Source organism: Struthio camelus, chromosome 1, assembly GCF_040807025.1.
Source record: "Struthio camelus isolate bStrCam1 chromosome 1, bStrCam1.hap1, whole genome shotgun sequence".
NCBI classification, from domain to species: Eukaryota; Metazoa; Chordata; class Aves; order Struthioniformes; family Struthionidae; genus Struthio; species Struthio camelus.
In genome coordinates this window covers 13,663,092-13,684,382 of record NC_090942.1, presented here as the reverse complement: position 1 = coordinate 13,684,382, position 21,291 = coordinate 13,663,092, and positions in this window count along the sequence as shown.

Below are 21,291 nucleotides of genomic sequence, written 5' to 3'. Positions count from 1 at the left end.
CATAGCAAAACTTTTAAGAGGGGACAAAAAAGGGCAAGATTGTGTCTTAAAAGATGTACTTTTGGTGGCAGCAGCAGCACTACAGAATATACTAATAACCGTGGCTATCTCTTTCCTCTTGGCTTGTTTGCTCCTACTTGCTCTTCCCCTTGCGCTCCAACCCCAGCAGGTTGGAGAAAGCTGGATTTCATCAGTTTTCAGGGCATACGTTTATATGCCATACCTGTTGGAACTGCATCATTTTTGTTGCCAGTTGCTCTTCCTATTAATACCGAGCTCCTTACCCTGCCTCACATGCCGTTTATACTTGCCTAGATGCTTTCACTACTGCTTCTTGGTCCTTGTTTCACCCTATATTGAAATATATGTCTGTATTGCTATGGGAGAGGGGAAGGTGAACCTTTTAGTCATAAGGTTCCTCGTGTATGAAGAAAGCAATTTTCTTCTCTTGCAGGCCATTAGTTGTGAGGTGGTAGAGGAGAGGATCTTGAGAAAGTGTCCGTATCTTTTTTTGAAAAAGAGTAGTCTTCACTTGTACTGTGACCTTCCTCTCAAATGCTACTTTCTTACCTCATCAGGAAAACTGATCAATCCTTGCTGGGCTGCTAGGACCCTACTTGCACAGGCATACTTTCTTGTTCCTGAAAATTACCATCTCTGTCCTCTTTGATGCATGGAGCCTGGAGTTGTCCTTTGGAGTTCCACTGCAGAGTCCCTTTGCCAGGTATGTTGGTCCAGGGGATGATTTTGGGAATTTTGCTAGGCATTGGGGAGTGTCTGGCCCAGGAAGCGAAGGCAAGGAGTGTTGCAGAGCATCTGGGAGATCTCTGTACTGCCGACATTCATGAGTTGACTGATAGAGGTGTGTGTGGTGGTACCTGTCGGCTCTGCTCATCTTGCTTGACTGAGCAGATGACAGACCCCACTGCTGACAGCAACCAAACAGGGTCCTCCCGGGAAGGAGGAAATGGCAGCAGGCACCACAGGCGGTGTAGTGCAAGGATAATTCAGGGAAAGGAAGGGAACACGATCACACTGATACCTGGACCTCCTGCTCTTTGACTCCCTCCTGTTCGCCATCCTACTGTCAGAGTTGGATATTGGCCATATTAAACGTATTTAGTGATCCCATCATCACTGGGCTTGGCAGAGAGTGATTTCCTCCATATTGCCTCAAGAAGTTTACTGCTGGGGCAGTCACTGCTCATCTTGAGTCTAGCCCCTGGAGCAGGTTGTTGAGACATAGTGGCAGCCATAAGAAGGGCCTTTTTGTGGTGCCTTCTCCACTAGGGATTCCAAGATCTTCCCCATCGTTTGATTCTAGTCCCCGTGGCTAGCATCAAGAGACAACTTCCCTTAGTGGATGATGGTGGAAAGTTTTGTGACAATAACAGAAAAATACAGAGATCATCTCCAAGGAGGCTGAGGCTATGTGTCTGATCCCTTGTCACTTGATCTTGCTGTGGAAGCAAGATGATCATCTTTGCTAAGCTGCACGTTTGCTCTGGGAGCAGGGGACAACCCCTGGATTATGTTAGTTAGATAAAATCGAGGTGTTAAGGCTGCTTGTGAGCCTGTCTCTACTCCTTGGCTGCTGTGCCTGAGGTGGTAACCTCATGTGTAGGCTCTAGGGTGGCAAGGCCCATAAGCCCGAGCATAGCCCTCGCTGTTCCAGCAGATGGATACAGGCTAAGGCGAATACGTTCTTTTAACTCCAGGTTAAGGAGGTGTCTAGGTTTGAGTTAGGGGAGAGATGCACCTCTAAGGGAAGGTGGTGACTGGCTCTTGGCAAATGTGAGGTTTACAGCATTTTCCTTTAGACACCAACGTCTTTGACAGCAGAAGAGGAAAGGCGAAAATTTGCAACTCTTGTATATGGTGATGGGCCTGCAGCTTTGGTATCTCTTAGGATCCTTAGAGAGGAAATACGGGATACTTTATGACAGTAGGAGTGTGGAGGACGCTGCTGAGCCTGTCCCTGAAGGTCCCTCCTTCAAATGCTGCTAAAACGGAATGCAGGGTTGATAGGTGAGTCAGATGCTCTACTGCTCCCTGGCATTTCCGTATGACTTTGATACGATCCTCGTCACTGACTGTAGTTAGTGACTATATTAGGGGAAATTATGTGGTTTAGTCGGTTTGTTGAAGTCTCTGGCAGGTTCAAGACTGTTCTCCTTGACTCATGGCCATAGGTACTGCGGGCTACCCAAGTCACGCTGGGCAAGCTAAATCATAGCCGTAGGTATAGTATGGGTTACCCAAGTTATCCTGGGGAGGCTAGGTGATGTGGAGAGATTGGTTCTAAGTGTAGAAGATACGCGCATTGTGCTACCAATCTCAGAGCTGACTGGCTTCGGTCATCTGGCATCTTTGGTCATTTTGATCATCATGAATACTTTATCTTCTGGACTTTAATAGGTATGGGTAACTATAGTATCCTCAAGGACGCTGATAATTATTGCTTAATATTTCACATTTCATGTAGTTGATGTTCCACGTGGAGGAAAATTGGTCAGCCATCTTCTGGCTGTATCTGTAATTTCATACTTGGAATCTGCTTCTCTAGCAGCAGGCCTATCCCTTGCAGAGATCACGATCTGGGGCTGCGGCAGTCACATACCTGAACTGTAGCAGCCTGGGCATTTTGTCAGCAGTTCAGCACCTGAACTGATGTTATACCAGGTTTAAGGCAAGTAGAGCTTTCTTGCAGTGAGGCATCAGAAGGTATTTCTTTAGCACTGTTACGCCAGAGACACAACAAAGTTTTAGCTAAGCAGATATGTTACAGCACGGGGAGGTCAGGATTGGGACTGTCTTATGTTAATGTCCGGGCTCAGCCCAGAATCTTGAGTTTGATGTTGGTTGCATCAGGGAAAATTTGCAGTGCGACATTAGAAATAAATAGAAAAGGGCAAATAAAGCTGTTTGGATTACGTCAATCACTTTGCATTAAGAGTCAGATTGCCAGCAGGAGCCAGGCATCTAAGAACTTCGCGGTTATACCTTTAGTACCCTTCCTTGTTTAGAATCTTAATTATACAAGTGCAAAATATCCGTGCAGAATTATTTTAGACTAAATGTTGGAGAGTCCATATGTAACCTCAACACATTTAAAAAACAGCATTTGTAAAGTGCTGTTATGGAATAGCATAAAATGAATTTTAAAAATTTCTATTTTTACCTTTTCCTTCCCTATTATTCTCCTCTCTTTAAACAGTTTTATGCTCGCGCTGACAATTTACCTGATTAAAATGAGGTTTCAGAAATTAGAAGTTGCTGCAGATTGGGTTTCATAATAAAAAAGCCAGTTTTCTAGGCCTCAAGCAATGCCATTTCTCCTGCTATCAGTAACAGGATCCTTCAGAGGGATTTTCCTTTCCAGCTCTTAAGCGATGAAGCTACTGTAGCACAACCCTCAGTATGGACAAAAGCATCTGTGATAAAAGAAACAGTACTGAATAGTGGTTAGATTCATTTTTTCCAGTACAAATCAGCTTATTACCTGGCATAAGAAACAGGCTTATACTACAGAGAGAATTTGCCCATTTTGCTTTATTTATCCTGTGTTAGTTTAACAAATTTAAGCAAAAGAAGGCATGTTCAGTTTCGGGGCAAACTTCCAAAATGCTGCCTCTTATTTTATCTGTTACTCACTAAAATTGACCATACGTTATTTCTGTGCCCCCTTTCTGGTTTTAGCCCTTGACAGCAACTCCGAGCCAGCTCCCTGCCCGTTGAGCATCAGCTGCTTGGTGATGAAATTAATCAGGGGTTGGGTGTCTGCCTCCTACCACAATCACAATCCAAACCCAAGTCTTCGGATATATGTTTGTAAATTAAATGAAATCTTTTGCTTTCCATGCACGTAAATGAATGGGAAGTGAATCTCTCTGCTAATTGAAAAGTGCAGTTTAGCCAATGAAACCTAACGGGTAGCTCAGCATTAAAACAGCGAGGACGCGGGTTTCCGGTGAATCAGTCATTGTCCTTTGCCATGATAAGGAGCGCTCTAATCTTTTATTAAACAGTCTCCATTACAGTCTGAATCGGGATTGAGGCTGACTAAACCAGCGTGGGGAGAAGAGCCTTGGTTTTGATGCAAGGTCTCCCAGCTCTGCACGTCCCTCTGAGCATACCTATGGCCACCGTTGGGAGCAGTGAATGTTTTGCACAGGACTCAGTTACCTGAACTTCAGCTGCCCAAAAGTTATGTGTTGAGTTGACCCAAGGCTCCCGTTACACAGTCAGTAGAAAATACTCACCTTCAGAGTGGGATTCATCTGATTGATCTTTGGCACTAATTTTAGGATAAGAATAACGAACCTCTGGGGCATTTCTCTCGTGAGTGTGAAAGGACACTAGCGTGCGTCATTTGGATTTGGATGCAGCACTTTAGGTACCTAAATTAGGGTAGATTAATCCTACTTTAATGTTTTGTTTGAAGCCCTCCGTGTTCATAGCTTTTGTAATTAGTTCAGCCACAAAGGGAACGGAAACTTTCTGTTTGTTTGTTTGTTTGTTTTTTTTACCCCTAGAATTAGGATTTCAGGATGCTCGATCCCTAACCCTGCCCGACCTGCAGAGTGGCGCTTTTCCATCTGTGAGCTTGGTACCCTGTTTGGTGGCTCGTCCGCTGCGGTGCAGCTTGTGGCCTAGTCGCCTGGAAACGGCACAGTGCAGAAACAGCAACAGTGCTGAAAATAGTCGTAGCCAATACAGGAATAACAAGCAGAGGTAAACGAAGAGGTTTTGTTTCTTTATGACTAAAATGAATGACTTGAAGGACACGATCAGCCCTAAACTTGACGCACTTATGGGAAAATGCGGCTGCTGTTGTTTGCAGGCGGTCGTGGGAGTAACGCTGCTTTCATCCTCCGCATGTCGTATTGCAAATCCCTTATGGTAACATTGCTCCCAGACATAGAAATTCCATGCCGTGAAGCTCTAGAAACCATCCAGAAATATGGACCCCCCTCACTCTTTGGCAAAGATCTGTGTGGAGAAGACACCATCACAGCGATATGAATCTGCCCGACAGTTGTAATCAGGGGCTCCCTCTTTAGCAGAACTAGAGATGGAGGAGGACTGGAAGGCAAGGCTGTCCGTCACGCTCTCCCACATTACCTTCAGGCTGTGATTTTCCAGCTGAATCGAGATACTCTGGCTTGGCCAGGCTGTACTTGCCTTGTACTGGCTGGCCCAAAAAAAATTGGCAGTGGGAGATAAAAGTAATAAGAAAAAATCCAGCTCGTAGAAGGGAACTGCTGACGTTTTACTCCTGTCATCCAGCAGTTTCAGCCCTTTGGAAATCCATGCTATGAAACCACCGTCCTTGTAGGTGCATGTTATAAGTTAGTTATTCATCTGGCCTGTGTGAATTGAAAAAACACTGAGAGTTTGGTTTCTGTAACAGGCTGTGGACCCTGGGACTTGCGTTGTTACTGCTCAGGCAAACGCGGCAAGAAGAGCAGAGTGCAGTATTTAACCTTCATTTCTCACCTCTCCTTTGCTTATTTGCCGTTTAAAGTAGTAGTTCCTGATATGAGACAAACAGCACCGAATACAATGAGACAAAACTATCCCTCATCTTATAGGCATGCAACTGTGACCATGAGACGTGGTCTTTGGTAGAGAGAGGAAAAGCAAAGTGCGGGCAACTCTGGTCGAGCCGTCATTAGGGGACCTGGGGTCAGCAAGAGTGCCTGTTTCGGTGTGTAGATCTCGTAGCTGGGAATGAAAGTACTGGGTGCGTCGGGCCCGTGAATCCACGAGAAATCAGTGCATGGTAAATGTGCTCATTCGAACCCTTGCGCTCTCGTGCAAGCGCTAAACCAACCCGTGGCCACCACGCACGCTCCTCGAGCGCCCTGGCGCTAACCGAGTTACACGTCAGCCTTTGCTTCGGCCTTGTCGTTGGGACTGGCTACGCGCGGCTCTTGCAAGTTTATGTTAGGACTTGTTTTCACTGGGGATGAAGCGATTTCTCCCTCTCCGGAGCGCAGCTGCGCGTTTTCACTGCCACGCTCAGTTGTGACTTTCTTTTAGTGCAATTTATTTTCGGTGATGTTTATACCATAAGCATTTATACTGCTACAGCTGAACAAGCAATACGCTACGGCAAGGGGGTGGAAATGTAAAGCTGACTTTTTGGCTGCCAGAAATGTGTTGTGTAGCTCTGCACAATAGTAGTCACTGCCACCAACCTGGGAATAAATAGGAGCCAAGCTATTGAAATGGGATTAATTCCCATGGTGTATAGAGTGGAATTAACGGAGTGAATGCAAATAGCGTAGATGGCCAACAATTTCACCCTTGAGGTTACCTAACACAGCAGTGTAGAGACTGCCGTTATTTCCTATTCGTGTCTCCCAAGCACATATGCACATCATGCATTTCAATTACACTACAAATCCTGGCTTTCTAGAAAAAAAATAAGAAATTAGAAATTCAAAGTATGCGAAAGAATAATTGTGAAATAATTATTATAACTTGGAGGAAGCAACAGATGTTTCACTTGTTGCTGTAACTCTCTGAAGGAGTATTAATTTTCCAAGCGTATCCGCTATATGCTAATCAGAAACATTTTTCTTTATGCAGCAGCTTAGTAGTATTCCTCAAAATGTTCTTTGTGTCAGCCTGATAACGCGAAGCCAAAGGACGCACTGCGGGGACTAGTTTGCAACCACCTTTTACATTCAGTTTCTTTCCAATTCTCTAAACTGGGCCAGTAACCTTTCTGGAAATAAAGGCACAATAGGTTATTAATGCTTGAAAATAACATTTAAAAAAACCATGAATCTGACAGTAAAAAATCAGAAAACTATCTGTTTTCAATGCCTTGTTGAAGTCAGTACTAGTAACAGAGTTTTAATACTTGGGGCACACAGATGGGGAATATACAGAGATTTTCAATCCTCTTTTCTCCAGATCTGATCTTTTCAACTAACTCCTTCCAACAACAGCTGTGACTTCTACTCATCAAGATACTAAACCCAGCTCTACAAAACTAATAGCTTCTCATTGCGATGAGATAAGCAAAAATGATGTGGATTAGACAGCTAGGATGGTGATTTTGGTGTTACTAAGAACATTTAAAAACATCCATTGACCTGAGTGAGGAAAGGTCAGTGAGGAAAGTGTGGGACTTCCAAGGCTTGGCTAGAAAACGTGCACATCTGCTGAAAGGAGTCAGCACCACAGTATCGTGAAGCAGGACTGGTGTAATGGTCTGCATGACTACGTCTGGGCAGGGGGTATTTTTACATGCCATTTCTGAGTGTTGAAGCTTTGATCATGGGAGGCCTCACAGGACAGGAATGCTGGAGTCTCTCATACATCCTGTTTCAGGAAAAATAGGCTGCATGAAAGAAGCAGTGGGATGGTGTGACATTTTGCATTAAAGACGTTTTAGAGTTTCTACAGTCGGGACTATGACTCAGAAAATACCACATCAGACTCTCTTGAACGCTTGTTTGCAAAGGGGAGAAAGAAAACCTGGGCTGTTGTGGGGCTGTTCACTTTGGGAGCCACGTACAGGAAGCCTGAAGTGGCCAGTGGTAAATCAGAGTTTCGAAAAATGTAGAATTTGTTATCCTGAGATATTTATAAGGAAATTCTACATTGCTTTTCATTTTGCAGTAACACGAATATTTCATTTAAGTATGTATAACTGAACGTCCTCCATTTTCAAAATCAATTTCTGTTATTTAATCTGTAGGATTTCTGTAGGATATCTGTAGGATATGTTACGCCAACAAGGAGAGGTGCACTGCTAGACCTTGTACTAACGAACAAAGAAGGTCTAGTTGGAGAGGTGAAGGTTGGGGGCAGCCTTGGCTGCAGCGACCATGAGATGGTGGAGTTCAGGATCCTACGAGGAGGGAGCAGGGCAATGAGTAGGATTGCAACGCTGGACTTCAGGAGAGCTAACTTTGGCCTCTTGAGGGACCTACTTAGGGGAATCACATGGGGTAGGGCCCTAGAAGGAAGAGGGGTCCAAGAAAGCTGGTTCATATTCAAGCATCACTTCCTCCAGGCTCAAGAGTGGTGCATCCCTCTGAGGAAGAAGTCCAGCAAAGTGGGCAGGAGACCTGCATGGATGAGCAAGGAACTCCTGGCAAAACTCCAGCAGAAGAAGGAAGTATACAGAATGCGGAAAAGGGGACAGGCCACTTGGGAGGAATAGAGGGACGTTGTCAGAGCGTGCAGGGATGCAACAAGGAAGGCTAAGGCCCAGTTGGAATGAAATCTGGCAAGGGATGTCAAGGACACCAACAAGGGCTTCTTCAAATACGTCAATAGCAAAAGGAAGACTAGGGAAAACGTGGGCCCACTGCTGAATGGGGCGGGTGCCCTGGTGACGAAGGATACAGAGAAGGCAGAGTTATTGAATGCTGCCTTTGCTTCAGTCTTCACTGCTAAGGCCAGTCCTCAGGAATTCCAGACCGTGGGGACAAGAGAGGAAGGCTGGAGAAAGGAAGACCCTCCCTTGGTTGAGGAGGATCAGGTTAGAGATCTTTTGTCCAAACTTGACATCCATAAATCCATGGGCCCTGACGGGGTGCACCCACGAGTGCTGAGGGAGCTGGCGGATGTTATCGCTAGGCCACTCCATCATCTTGGAAAGGTCCTGGAGATCAGGAGAGGTGCCTGAGGACTGGAAGAAAGCCAGTGTCATGCCAGTCTTCAAAAAGGGCAAGGAGGAGGAGCCCGGAAACTACAGGCCTGTCAGCCTCACCTCCATCCCTGGAAAGGTGATGGAACAGCTCCTCCTGAAGGTCATCACTAAGCATCTGGAGGACAAGAAGGTGATCAGGAGTAGTCAGCATGGATTCACCAAAGGGAAATCATGCTTGACCAATCTGATGGCCTTCTCTAATGGAATGAGTGGCTGGGTAGATGAGGGGAGAGCAGTGGATGTTGTCTTTCTGGACTTCAGCAAGGCTTTAGACACTGTCTCCCATCACATCCTCCTAGGTAAGCTCAAGAAGTGTGGGCTAGATGAGTGGACAGTGAGGTGGATTGAGAACTGGCTGGATGGCCGAGCTCAGAGGGTTGTGGTGAATGGCGCAGAGTCAAGTTGGAGGCCTGTGGATTGTGGTGTCCCCCAGGGGTCAGTCCTGGGCCCAGTCTTGTTCAATATATTCATCAGTGACCTGGAAGAAGGGGCAGAGTGCACCCTCAGCAAGTTTGCTGATGATACTAAACTGGGGGGAGAGGCTAACACACCAGAAGACTGTGCTGCCATTCAGAGGGACCTGGACAGGCTGGAGAGGTGGGCAGAGAGGAACCTCATGAAGTTCAACAAAGGCAAATGGAAGGTCCTGCACCTAGGGAGAAATAATCCCATGCCCCAGTACAGGCTGGGGGTTGACCTGCTGGAAAGTAGCTCCGCAGAGAAAGACCTGGGAGTGCTGGTGGACAACAAGTTAAACATGAGCCAGCAGTGTGCCCTTGTGGCCGAGAAGGCCAATGGTCTCCTGGGGTGCATTAGGCAGAGTGTTGCCAGCAGGTGGAGGGAGGTGATCCTGCCCCTCTCCTCAGCCCTGGGGAGGCCTCACCTGGAGTCCTGTGTCCAGTGCTGAGCTCCCCAGTACAAGAGATGCATGGCACTCCTGGAGAGAGTCCGGTGGAGGGCTACCAAGATGATTAGAGGGCTGGAGCACCTCTCCTCTGAAGAAAGGCTGCAAGAGCTGGGCCTGTTCAGCCTGGGGAAGAGAAGATTGAGAGGGGATCTCATAAATGTGTACAAGTATGTGAAGGGGGAGTGTCAAGAGGATGAGGCCAGTCTCTTCTCCGTGGTGCCCAGCAACAGGACAAGAGGCAATGGGCATAAACTGAACCAGAGGAAGTTCCATCTGAACCTGAGAAAAAACTTCTTTCCTGTGAGGGTGACAGAGCATTGGCACAGGTTGCCCAGAGAGGCTGTGGAGTCTCCTTCCCTGGAGATATTCAAAAGCCGTCTGGATGTGATCCTGGGCAATATGCTCTAGAGGTCCCTGCTTGAGCAGGGAGGTTGGACTAGATGATCTCCAGAGGTCCCTTCCAACCTAAACGATTCTGTGATATCTAAAATTTGGTGCTGCGTGCTTACTTCAGCCATGGAAGATCTCCCTGTATCTAGGTTTTAAAAACACCAAGACCTTCAATGTGTCAGAATGCGGGTAAACCGAGAAATAAAAGAGAATGAAGATCAAGAAGCAAGACTGTTAATTCTTTGAGTTACTCTTTATCAAATTCAATTGTTATTTGCCAAATCATTTCCAGCCACTTTGAGATTTAGCTGTGAGCATCAGTCTGGACGAGATGCCATGTTGACTACAGCTGCTGTTGGTTATGCACAGGGTGGTCAGAGTTATGTGCAGAATATGCAGAATTATCACCTTGGAGCATAATTCCTTTTTTAGGACAAATTTCAGACCTCGTTAATGTTAACATTTGTTGCGAGAAGAAAGTGGTAATAAAAAAGACCATGCGTCATATAGAGGAATTGCCTTGTGCTGTACTAAATGCAATCGATGTTTAATACCAATAGCAAGATTACCTGGTTAACAAGCCTTTGATGCTACTATTTTCAGTTCAGGCGGCAGAGGGGAAAATTTTAGTAACGCAGTCAGGATGGGAGTGTTTATACAAAATTTTCACTTTCTGAACTTTTTTTTTGAATAATGAAAATATATTGAAGAACATGCCTTTTGAGCTTCAAATATCAGTTATGCTCAGGCAGCAATAAACTATTCAATGTTTGACTGCAGTCAAACAATATTAGTGTCCCAAAATGTTATTTTTGCAAGTGGTAATAACCAGCATCAATATAAGCAGCCTCAGAGGACCAGTCATACCCTGTGTTCAGGTGTCCACAGCCTGACTGAAAACAGGATGCCCTGAGGTTTGACAAGCAATTGAGGGAATGGTGTACCAGTCAAAAATAATAGTGGTACGTGTACAAGGTTGTCTTAGGCTATTTAGATGCTCTGTTTAATAATATGAGGATGTTTCCAATATATTTAGAAATTTTGTGAGTGCTAATCCTCCTTCTACTAGTTGATTGGTTTTTTTAAGGTTTGCAATAGATGTTGGCCGTGTTAGTTCATGTGTGAATAAACTAGGGAGAGAAGAAACTGTAGAATGGGTGGGAGAAGCCCACAAATCGGTTGCTGAGGCACGAGCCATTGGGGAAGGAGAGCAGTGTGTGGCGTGTGTGTGGCGGGGAGGAGAAAGACCTAGGGCAAGACCGGCAATTACTAGGTAAGCCCAGAAAGAGAACATATTTTCCTTAGAGATGGAAGGAGATGCCCTACAGGTTTAGGCTGTGTGTATGCCAGGTTGACATCATTTTTGGATAATTATAGAAATGTGGAGTAAGGTTACACTATAAGACCAAAAGTGCAGTTTTCCTGTACTGGTTTTAACTTCTACATGGAAAAAAGCGAGATGTCAGTAGGGTGAGGGACAGAAAAGGAAGCATGTTAAAGCACGCGGTGGTTCCCTTGGAGTGCACGCGCCCAGGTTTTTCTCCTGTGTTTCCCATGGGGGCAGCAAGGGGGATGCTCTGTCCTGGCTCTTTTCTCCATGCCAGAGACATGGCCAGAGGCCACATCCAGACCAGGAAGCTGGAAATGCTCCTCGATCCCGCGGCCCAGGCTCTCAGAGAGCTCAAGTGGCTAAGAGCAAGCAGAGGAGAAAGATATGCCGTCAAGGGGTGGTACTTGTTTGGGGGGGGAAAAAAAAAAAAGGAAACAAAAGCTCCACCCGCTCCTTCACGTATCAGCAATACATAGACAGCGGGTTTTTTTTCTCTGTTTTCAGCTTTACCAGTAGCACATCTCAGCGTGCTTGTGCCATGTACTAAAACATATGGCAAATTACTTGCCCATATGGGTTCGAAGAGTGATTTGTGTCGGGCAGATTAAAGTCACAGAACAATCAAAAGACAAGTTTAGCATTCGAAACTGGAAAACATGGCAATCAGCTCACATTGTCTAGACTTTCCAGCTCTGTGTCATTTTTACATATTTTGTAGCTATTACATTCATTTCCTTTAACTTCCTTTCTGCCAAGATCCATCTGCAACTTCGAATCAGTTAAGATAGCTTTTCATATTCATGATATTAGTCACTGCGAGCATATTTTGAGCAAGTACTTCTGATGCTGTCATCCATTTTTTTATAGTAAATTAATCCCATTCTGGCAGGGTGATGAAAAATGTTTTTTGAATTATCTATGGAGATACTGTAAATGAAATGAAAAAAATCATGAAGCCAATGTTTTAAAATAATGATTAATCTCATGTTCCGTAAAAGATATATTATCAGACAGATATGACAGAGAAAACTCATTACTTTGGCTGTAAAACTGTATTAATTAAAGGATTGTGTCACAACAAAAAATGAAGACAAACTTACTACAGGGTTATTTTCATTAAAAATGAGTGAAATCGCAGTTCTTGACTAGCTGGAATTTGGGGTTAATATGCTCCCTTTTGGTTTGCTGATGTTGATGGGATTTTAAATGACTTTTGACATGTTTGAATAATATTGCATATATTAGCAAGCTGCCCGTCAGCAAGCGAAGGGGAACGTGTAGATAGTGCCGAAACCTCCTAACACAAGGAAGGGCTGAAAGGTGAACTTTAATCAAAATCTCCGAGTTCCTTGCGCTTCATCAGCTTAGGGGAATGTTCTCCTACCTGAAAGTGCTGATTGAGTTTTACTTTCCTATTGCCTTGGGCTGAAGCTGAAAACGTTGCTCTCGATCACTTCTTTTAACAGTAGGGAGCAAGGAAAATTTGCCTTTACGATTCCACTGCCTTAGGGTTTGTGCGTCGATATATCAAGCAGACACCATTTCTGGTGCAGGCAGGAGCTTGCTGGTTATACGTGTTCGAGGGAGGAGCGAGCCTCCTTGCAGGCTGCCAGGGAGCTGATCGCAACCCCTTCTCCAAATTTTCCTGCATTGAAATCTGGGTATTGGTCCTTCTTTGCCCATGCAATGGGTTAATATGTCTCCAAGCAGATAGTTTGCTTTTTTCTTTCAGCTGTCATAAAATTACACTGTTGGGCACGAGACTTGGGAAGCTGCTGTAAGCGATGCTCCTGCACCCCAGGGCGCTCTGTGCCGCCAAAGCAAGGTGCTGGCCGGCGAGTGTGGCTCCATCTCCTCCTCACCGTGGCCGTGTGTCTGGAAGACTCGGTACTCTGCTTCCCTGCTTCCCCACGGTTCTGCCTGAAGAATTAGTTGCCTACTGCCAGCCGCCTGGCTGCTCTGCCCTGCTCGCGCAAGTACACGTGCTGCATAAATCCTTTCTCCTCCTTAATCTAAAGATGATTACCTAGTGTCATTTTACCAAATATGTGTGTGCACATATAACAAACCTGTACTTAAACCTCCCAGCCTTCCTCTCTAGCAGAACTGCAGAATAACCCCCAATTGTCAGTGGTGTGGAAAGCCCGGACCCTGACAGCGGTGCCGGACCGCTGTGCCCCGTCCCACCGGTCGGGAAGTGACGGCGTGGGTGATGACATGCCAGGTCACCTAGGGCTCTGCGTTGAGTCGTCTGCGTTTCCAGCTTGTGCTGTGCCAGGTCAGAGCTGCACTGCACCACTGAGTGTCTCTCTAGCAACTCTTTTCCTTCGCATGGAGCAAAATATATGTTACGTATTTGCATTGCGGAATGTGCGGAAATCATCCATGATGTGCAAGAATTATTCATCGCTTTGGAGACAGAGCTAAAGTAGGGGGCTGAGGCCCAAGTTTTGGGCTTGCAGCTTGCTAGTAGGAGGCTTCAAGTACTCAAGTACCCAGTAATCAACCGGGGTGCTTCCTCATATGCTGTAATAGACTGGGCATAACCATTGATTTTTTTTCCAGTTGCTGTACGAAGTTCTGCACACCTTGAAACTAGAGGTTCATTTTTGATTTCAGTGGAGCCTATATGTCGTTTATATTTCATTTATATTTCATATGGAATTTGCTCTGATTTATATGACGAAGAATTTTAGAAAACCTATTTTTCTTGTAAGGATAAATAATAAAAATATCTGTTTGCCTCTTTACAGGCTTTCTATTCATGGAGGAACAGGCAAACCTCTGAATGATACCCCTAAAAGGAGGATGCTTTAATGGCTGTATGCAATAATATTGATAAATGGGGAACAAACCATGAAAACTATATGTTGCCTCTAGAAAGAGTCTGGAGAGGAAATGCAGAGGCAAATAGGTGAGCACTCAGAAAAACATGAACACCTCAAATTTAGCAGCCCAGTATAACCTTAATGGACGGCTGGTGCGAGATGATGTCTTTAGGATGCAGGTGCTGCAACAACCCTCAAATTCCTAAGCAAGACTTTCAAAAAACACGTGCTTATCGTTGGCTCTCTGAATTTTGTGAGTCTTGGCTTTGCTTTATGCCATGTGTGCTTGTGGAGCAGGATTGAGTTTTCCGACCTATGTCGGCGGCAGCAGCAGCTGTGCTCAAGGCCTGCCAACGTTTCGGGATAGCCCTGGGGGGCTGTGGCCATGCAGCAGCTTCCCACGCTCTCCTGGGGCTGTGCGCGGTCTTCTGAGCTCCAATGTGGATCGCCTGGGCTGGGCTTTACATGCCATTGTGTCTTTTGTTAAACATTAAAATCTTTTCCGTCACTTTGTTAGGTTTTACAGTTACCTGGGAGACTGAATTTCCAAAGCATTATGTATTGAACAGTCCAAACTTTAGGTCCCAGTTGTATCTCCAACTTCTAGTTTCACTCCACCAGCACTTATAGTCTTTGATCATCAAAATTTCCATTGTGCTACGTGATTAAAGGTATTCAGGACTCAAGGTGAGAGCAGGCAGAGATTTACATTTGAAGTGATTTATTAACCTTCTGTAATTTAAGGTCATGCTAGTTTCAGAATGCTGTTCATCCTTAATTTCTGTCTCTCTTCATATTACTTAGTAATCGACAACTAAACGTTTGCTCAATTCAAAGAGTGTGCTCTTCCAGGAAGGAAGGATTAGAAGGAAATAGAAATTCTGTACTTGAGAAAAGGGATCGAGAAAAATAAATAACTTCCAAATTCCAGTTCTCAAAATCCCTGTGCTCCAAACACAGCTAGTTAAGATATCACCTAGCTAAGAAATAGAAATAATAAGGGAGCCAGAAATAATAAGGAAGAAGGGAGCCAGCTATTGATTTCCTCCGTATTTGGTAAGGAGCTACTCCCTTTTTTCTTGAGAGACTTGGGCTTACGTTTTTGAAGTATACAGAATTCTTTTAAACCAACTAAAAAGATTCTCATAACAGAAACTTGGGGGGAAAAAGCAGACAAAATAAATAGAATTATTCAGTAGCTCTGCAAGAAGCAAAAAAAATTAAGTTTGAGGTGGTTGCAGTCAGGATCTTGCTCTGTGTATCTGGGACAGATGTGTTCGTGGCCTTTAGGCACAAGCACCTGAAAGACAGGATCTGTAATGGTCCGTGCTGGAATTACGCTCCGAGGGAAACCCTGACTGAAGTTTGTCAGAAATCAACCTTTTTCTTTAAAAGCTCTATGTCAAACTATTACACTTGAATGCAGATCGTGGTGAAAAGCAGAGTCGTCTTCTTGGGAAAAGGACGTAAGATCTGCCTTGCAAATGCAAACTTCTGAAAGAGACACTTTGAGCTATCAGTGTGACACCGTTGCAAGCACATTAGTAATTACTTGCTAGTTAGATGCACTGCGAAATATTTGTTCTCATAAACCTGTGACATCTACGATTATTTACTTTTCCTTTCTGAACATTGCACATATGTTCAGCTGCAAAAGATTTAGGCAATGGAAGCAAGCCTGTGCAGGCAGCGCAGGAAGGTTAGTGAAAGATGCCAGCGTTTTGGTTTCAGGGGGAATTTCTGGATAGTGAGGTCCTGATTCCCAGTAGAGCCTGGTCACCTCCCTGCTGCTTTAGCACTGATGGCGACCCTTTAGGTTGCCTCATACTGCTCGGCTCCCTCATGAGCGCCTGCAGGGCCGGGTTCCTGCGCTGACCGTACCCAGGGGAGATGTTGTGCACAGATAAAATAGTACTTAAGTAATAGCTCCAGCTCAACCCTCAGAGTTTCCCTCATGTCAAATGAGCGTCTTTGTAAACCTATCTCTTGTACTGACTCTAAAAAGCCGGGAATGAGTAGCATTAATACAGATATCTAAATTTGGATGAGATGAGCCCTGCTCTGCATTTGTCTCCTGCTGGACGCTGGAGCAAGGATTGGACTTGTGGCACTAATATTCATCTTCCTAACCACTGGGCTACTATTCTGCCGCTGCTATTCTCAGTCTCACTTGTACTATATTGTGTAAATGTTTCCAGGGAGCAAGCACTTACCTTCAGACTACTAGTTGTGAGTCTGAGTTTACTCTCAGTGCTGCAGTATCATTGTGTCACGGAGGAAAGTTGGAGTAGAAAGCGCCTGCACGCACGTGCGTGCACACACATGCACACACAAACACACGCTGCTCTTAAAAATCCTGACATAGTACAAGATCACGCTGTAGAGATGGCTGCTGTGCTGCAGTGGCAGAACGTGGCAGATGGCAAATAAGAGAGCGGTGCTCTTCCTCTGCCAGAGGTGATAGAGGAGCTACAGCAGATGTGCAGCAATGTTCATCACATGCAGAGTCCTCCACCAAGGGAAGACGGCGCTGGAGCAATCCTTTCTCTCAATTCTTCCTTTGAGCCTGTTCTTGTAGGGACCATGACTGTCTTTTATCCTCTTGTTACGTTTGAGCTTTCACCCTGTAAGGGAAGTTTCACATATCGAGTATGTTTTTCACTGTGCCCTAAAGCTGGTTCTTCCCAGTTTGGCGATTGCATTCCTTTTGGGACCACTAATCGATGGCTTGTGCGTGGAGTTTGTAACCTTGGGACAGCCTGGTGTCATCTTGTGCTTGTATTCGCAAGACTCCTGCCATCATCCTCCATTTGTGCTTTCAGGGGTCCTGGCTATACAGAATATGCTCATCCCTCAGTTACTGATTCCTCGTATTGATTAAGGCCAAGTTGCTTTGATTTTCTGACAGCGGTTCACCAGGAAATAGTCAACTGTAATGCTGGAAGAAATAGGAAAACTCAAAAAAGTCTGCTTCACAGTGGAATAACTCATTAAAAAAGACATTGCATAATGAACATGAAGAGTAAAGGTTACAAATGTTATTGGTCGAAAAAACTTATTCTTGTGGAGTTGACCTCAGTGTGAAGCAGATCAGATACCAGACAGATACCAGCCTTGGGGAGAATATTTCTTTTCTGCTGTAGACTCAGAGTGTGAATGTTTTTTTAATATTGATTTTTTTCATAATATTTTTATGAATTTATGTAGTCATAATTTTCTTTACTGTTTATGGATTATACACATTGGGTTACTTAGGCTGCAGGTCAGTCTGAGTGCTTCTAGGATTTGAGGTCTTAAGACGTTGTGCGATTTTTGTTTTTGTCCTCTTTTGCATCAGCTTTTTTCTGCGTTTTCACGCCTTGATTTCATTAGATATCATAAAATATCTGGTGGTTACCTAAGCTTACATACATAAAAGTAATTTACAATAATTTCTTAAAATGGTGTGATATTAGCTAATTATAAGAATGCTATGACTATATGCATATTATTTATGCCTTACAGGCCAAAATTGTTTCCTTTTAATGTCTTATCATCTTTATCACACTGGTGAATCACTTCTCTTCTGAAAGACCTTAGTAGAAAATGTGATTGTATTTTGTACTTATGCTTACTGCTAAAGCTCAGAAGATCAACACGGGGTTTTAAAGTCAATTTTCTCTTGCCTTTAAATACTTGCTTATTTATATGGAATCAAAGAGCTTCAGCAGAGCTATGCTGGAATATCCGGTAGCTGGGACTGGCGTGGGACCTGAGAGTTCAGTTTTAGTCTTTTGCTCAGGGATGATTTGAATTCAAATCTCTCTCTCATGATTTCATGTATCTTGGGGTAAGTGCCTCAAGCTATTGGGCAGCTGAAAGGCTTCAGTCTTAATATTGTGCGTGGATAAGAAAGCCAGGCCTAGGTGGCTGGTTGCAGGGGTATCCGTAGCTGAACGTCAGCACCGGGGGAAGGTGCCGTCCTGGCCCAGATGGACGCCAATCAGCCACTGCCTTGGTTTAGCCACACCACCCTCTTTTGCCTTCCTCTGGGCTTCGAAGTTCTTCCTTATGGAGGTCAGGTCATGGATGTTGAGTCGTGTCGGGAGCCTGTCGTGGCAGGGGATGGACTGCAATGCTGGGCTGTGGCTGCGGGAAAGCTCCTATCCCAGCCCCTGGAGCCAGGACTGTGAGGAGAGGGGCTCTGCGCCCGGCCCCATGGAGGTGGGTCCCAAACTGAGGCAACCACGAGAAGGTGGTAGAGGGGACCAGGAGGGAGAGAGAGAGATGGTGCAGCCGTGCTGCCCGCGTGTGAGCCGTGCGGCCCTGTGGCAGAGGGCTGTGGGTGGCCTCCCGCATCTGTCCTTAACGCCAGGCTTCCCACGGCTCCTCTTCGTGGCGTGGCCCCACGTTCAGGGCGTTTCGGAGGCTCTTGATGCCAGAAGGCCCTATGCCTGGCCTGCCTGGCCACCGAGCTCAGCACGCTGCGGGCGTCCAGCTGGCTATATTTAGCTGTGCTGCCATGTTGCAAAACCCAACGGCCTGCGTGCAACGACCTTCTCTACACAGAGAAGTACTTCAGGGGTCTAAGACTTTTCAGCTGCACAAGGTAAAATATCAGCCGCGCTTCTGAGACCCTGAATCCCCTATGCTTTGAGACGTGTGTTTCTGCTGTCACCTTTTTCTTGCCTATCTCTGTTTCTTTTCCACTGTTTTATTCCTTTCTCCTTCTGCGTTCTGATTTAGAAAAGGCCTATTTTAGCTGTCCAAAGCAGCATCTTTTTCTGCACTGCTGGGAGGCTACTGTCAGGGAGGTGGCCAACAGCATGGGCTCGAATAGCCCAGCAGCAAGTCTGCCGCAGGCTGGACTTGCCACTGAGAGCTCACATCAGATTTATCTTTTTCCAGCAACGAGACCAAAAGAGGCAGCACCAGAAACAACGATTTTCTTCTCCCTCCTTCAGATATGTGCGTGCGCGCGTGCGTGCGTGTGTGTGTGTGTGTGTGTGTGTATGTATTGTTTTGCAGGGCATGGACCTGGACTCCAAGAACATGAGCAGCAGTCTGTTCCAGCTAACTTTTTCTCCCGTCCCAAAAAGCAGCTCCCACCATTTTGGTATCATATAAAAGCTGGCTGTGGATGGGCTCTTCAACATACAACAACTCTTTCCAACTACAAAGAAAGGGAATAAGCGATGCCATTAAAATGAAGGGGTCTCTTAACACTTTATAGTTCACTTGCTCTAAGGGTCTTTTTGCTTCTTTTTCTATTGTTTTAATACAAGCTTAGAAAAAAGATTTAATAGGACCTTCCTGCCCTCAGGCTGTGATGGCTGAGTGCAAGGGTAATAGCTACTGTTGTATAGCTGTTGTACTGCTTATATCACCCTGTTTTGACTTATAGTGCCCATTTTTTCCATCCGAGCCTGCAATGTTGACATGGCCAGTCCTGGATCAGGGTGCCTGAACCACTTTTCTATGCGAGCCCGGTACCTGGGAACCAGTGGAGACTTGGATGGTGAAAATCAGTGTTGGGTTCTCCATGGCCGTGGAAAGGAGGAGGTGGTCTGTGGGTCCTGGGTCTGGGCCCCGCTGTAGATCAGGGTTGTGGTGGGCCGGGCATCTTGGTCTCTTGGCAAGGATGCCCAGTTATGGCTGGCAAGGAGCTTGCTCCTCTTCTGGTACGCCGCAGAGGCTGCAGGGTCAGCTCTCGCACACAGGTGGGTTGTTACTGATAGTATTCATTCACTCACCAAGTGGCATCCCCACATAATTTTGGGTGTTTTGTCCATGGCAAGTCTGCTCGTGGGCTGATGGTGGCAGAACTTTATTGTGCTGCCATGCATATTATTTACTAGGACGTGCTGGTGTCAGGAAAACACTTGAAATAAGTGGGGAGGTCAGGGGGATTCCCAGTGTTGCTGGTCCATCATTTACTCCCCTTGGATCTCAGCAGCTGTATAAACAAGAAGGGGGTCCTGCAGAGCAGAGCTCGAATGCTGAAGTGGGAAGCTCTGGCTTAGGGCAAACGGCAAGTGCGCTGATGGCCGCCAGCGCTGCACCACTTAGCTCCTCCAGGCCTGTTACTGGGGTCCTTACTGGCATTTTGCTGTAACTTATGAAGCCCCACTGGGTACTGCAGCGCTGCTATGTGTTCCTTGTAGAGACGGAGGGACAAGCTGTTGTCTGTGACTGTTCTTGGAAGTCCTCTACCTCTGCCTGTGAAGTACCTAGGGACGCCCTGAACAGTGGCTGTGAAAACCTAGCGCTTACAAGTGGAGCTGAAAGTATGCATAACTGTTACCTAATCTGTAAGGCACTTTAGCAATCAATCTTAGAAAACACTGTAACAATCAAATCTTCTGAATTTATTTTAAAGCCATTTAAACTGGGTAGGAACTGCTAATGAAAGAATGCAATGGACCTATAAAATTGTAGAGACCTACTTGCTAACCGCAGGAGACCAAGGGTACCAATTCAGACTGCATTTGCATTTGAATGCCAGCATGAAAAAAGTTCAATATAAAGAAAAAAGGAGGAGAGGATAGAGAGATAAGTTGCTCAGAGGCTGCTGAGCAGTCTGCCCACAGGGAAAGAGGTTGCTGATCCTCATGCTTCAAGGCTCAGGAGGTCCTCTGCAACAGATCGTACTAATACGCCGCAGTGCTCCCTGTTGCCTGATGGGCTTAGGTTTTAAAAACTTTTGGTGTGAGTAAACTGCTACCTGGAGTAGATATTTAGTACATGGTGAGCTCTGTGGACGATGCAGGGAAAGGTTTGACTTTCCTGCTGAATAAAGTAGCAACCTAAACGTAGCTCTTCGTGCTTACTAGTTTAGAGACAGGTGAACAATTATCTGGCTGATGGACTGCAATCTTTTTTAACGCTTGGTTTTGCTGCATGTCCTTTTTTTTGCTGCTTTTGAGCAAAGGGCAACCCAGAAAGCTGAAACATCAGTAAAAACTACAATTTCTGTGACGTGTTAGAAAAGCAGTGAAAAAAAAACAACAATGGGCTTCCCTGACAGCAATGGCCCAAATTTACTAGGAGAGGAGAGGACGTGCCAGCCCCTGTTATCTCTGCCTGCTGCGTCTCCCAGGGGAGCTCGGCTCTGCAGCTACTCTTTTTTCCAACACGCAGCTCCCCAGTCCGGGGCCAGGACTTCTGGCTTTGCCTTCCA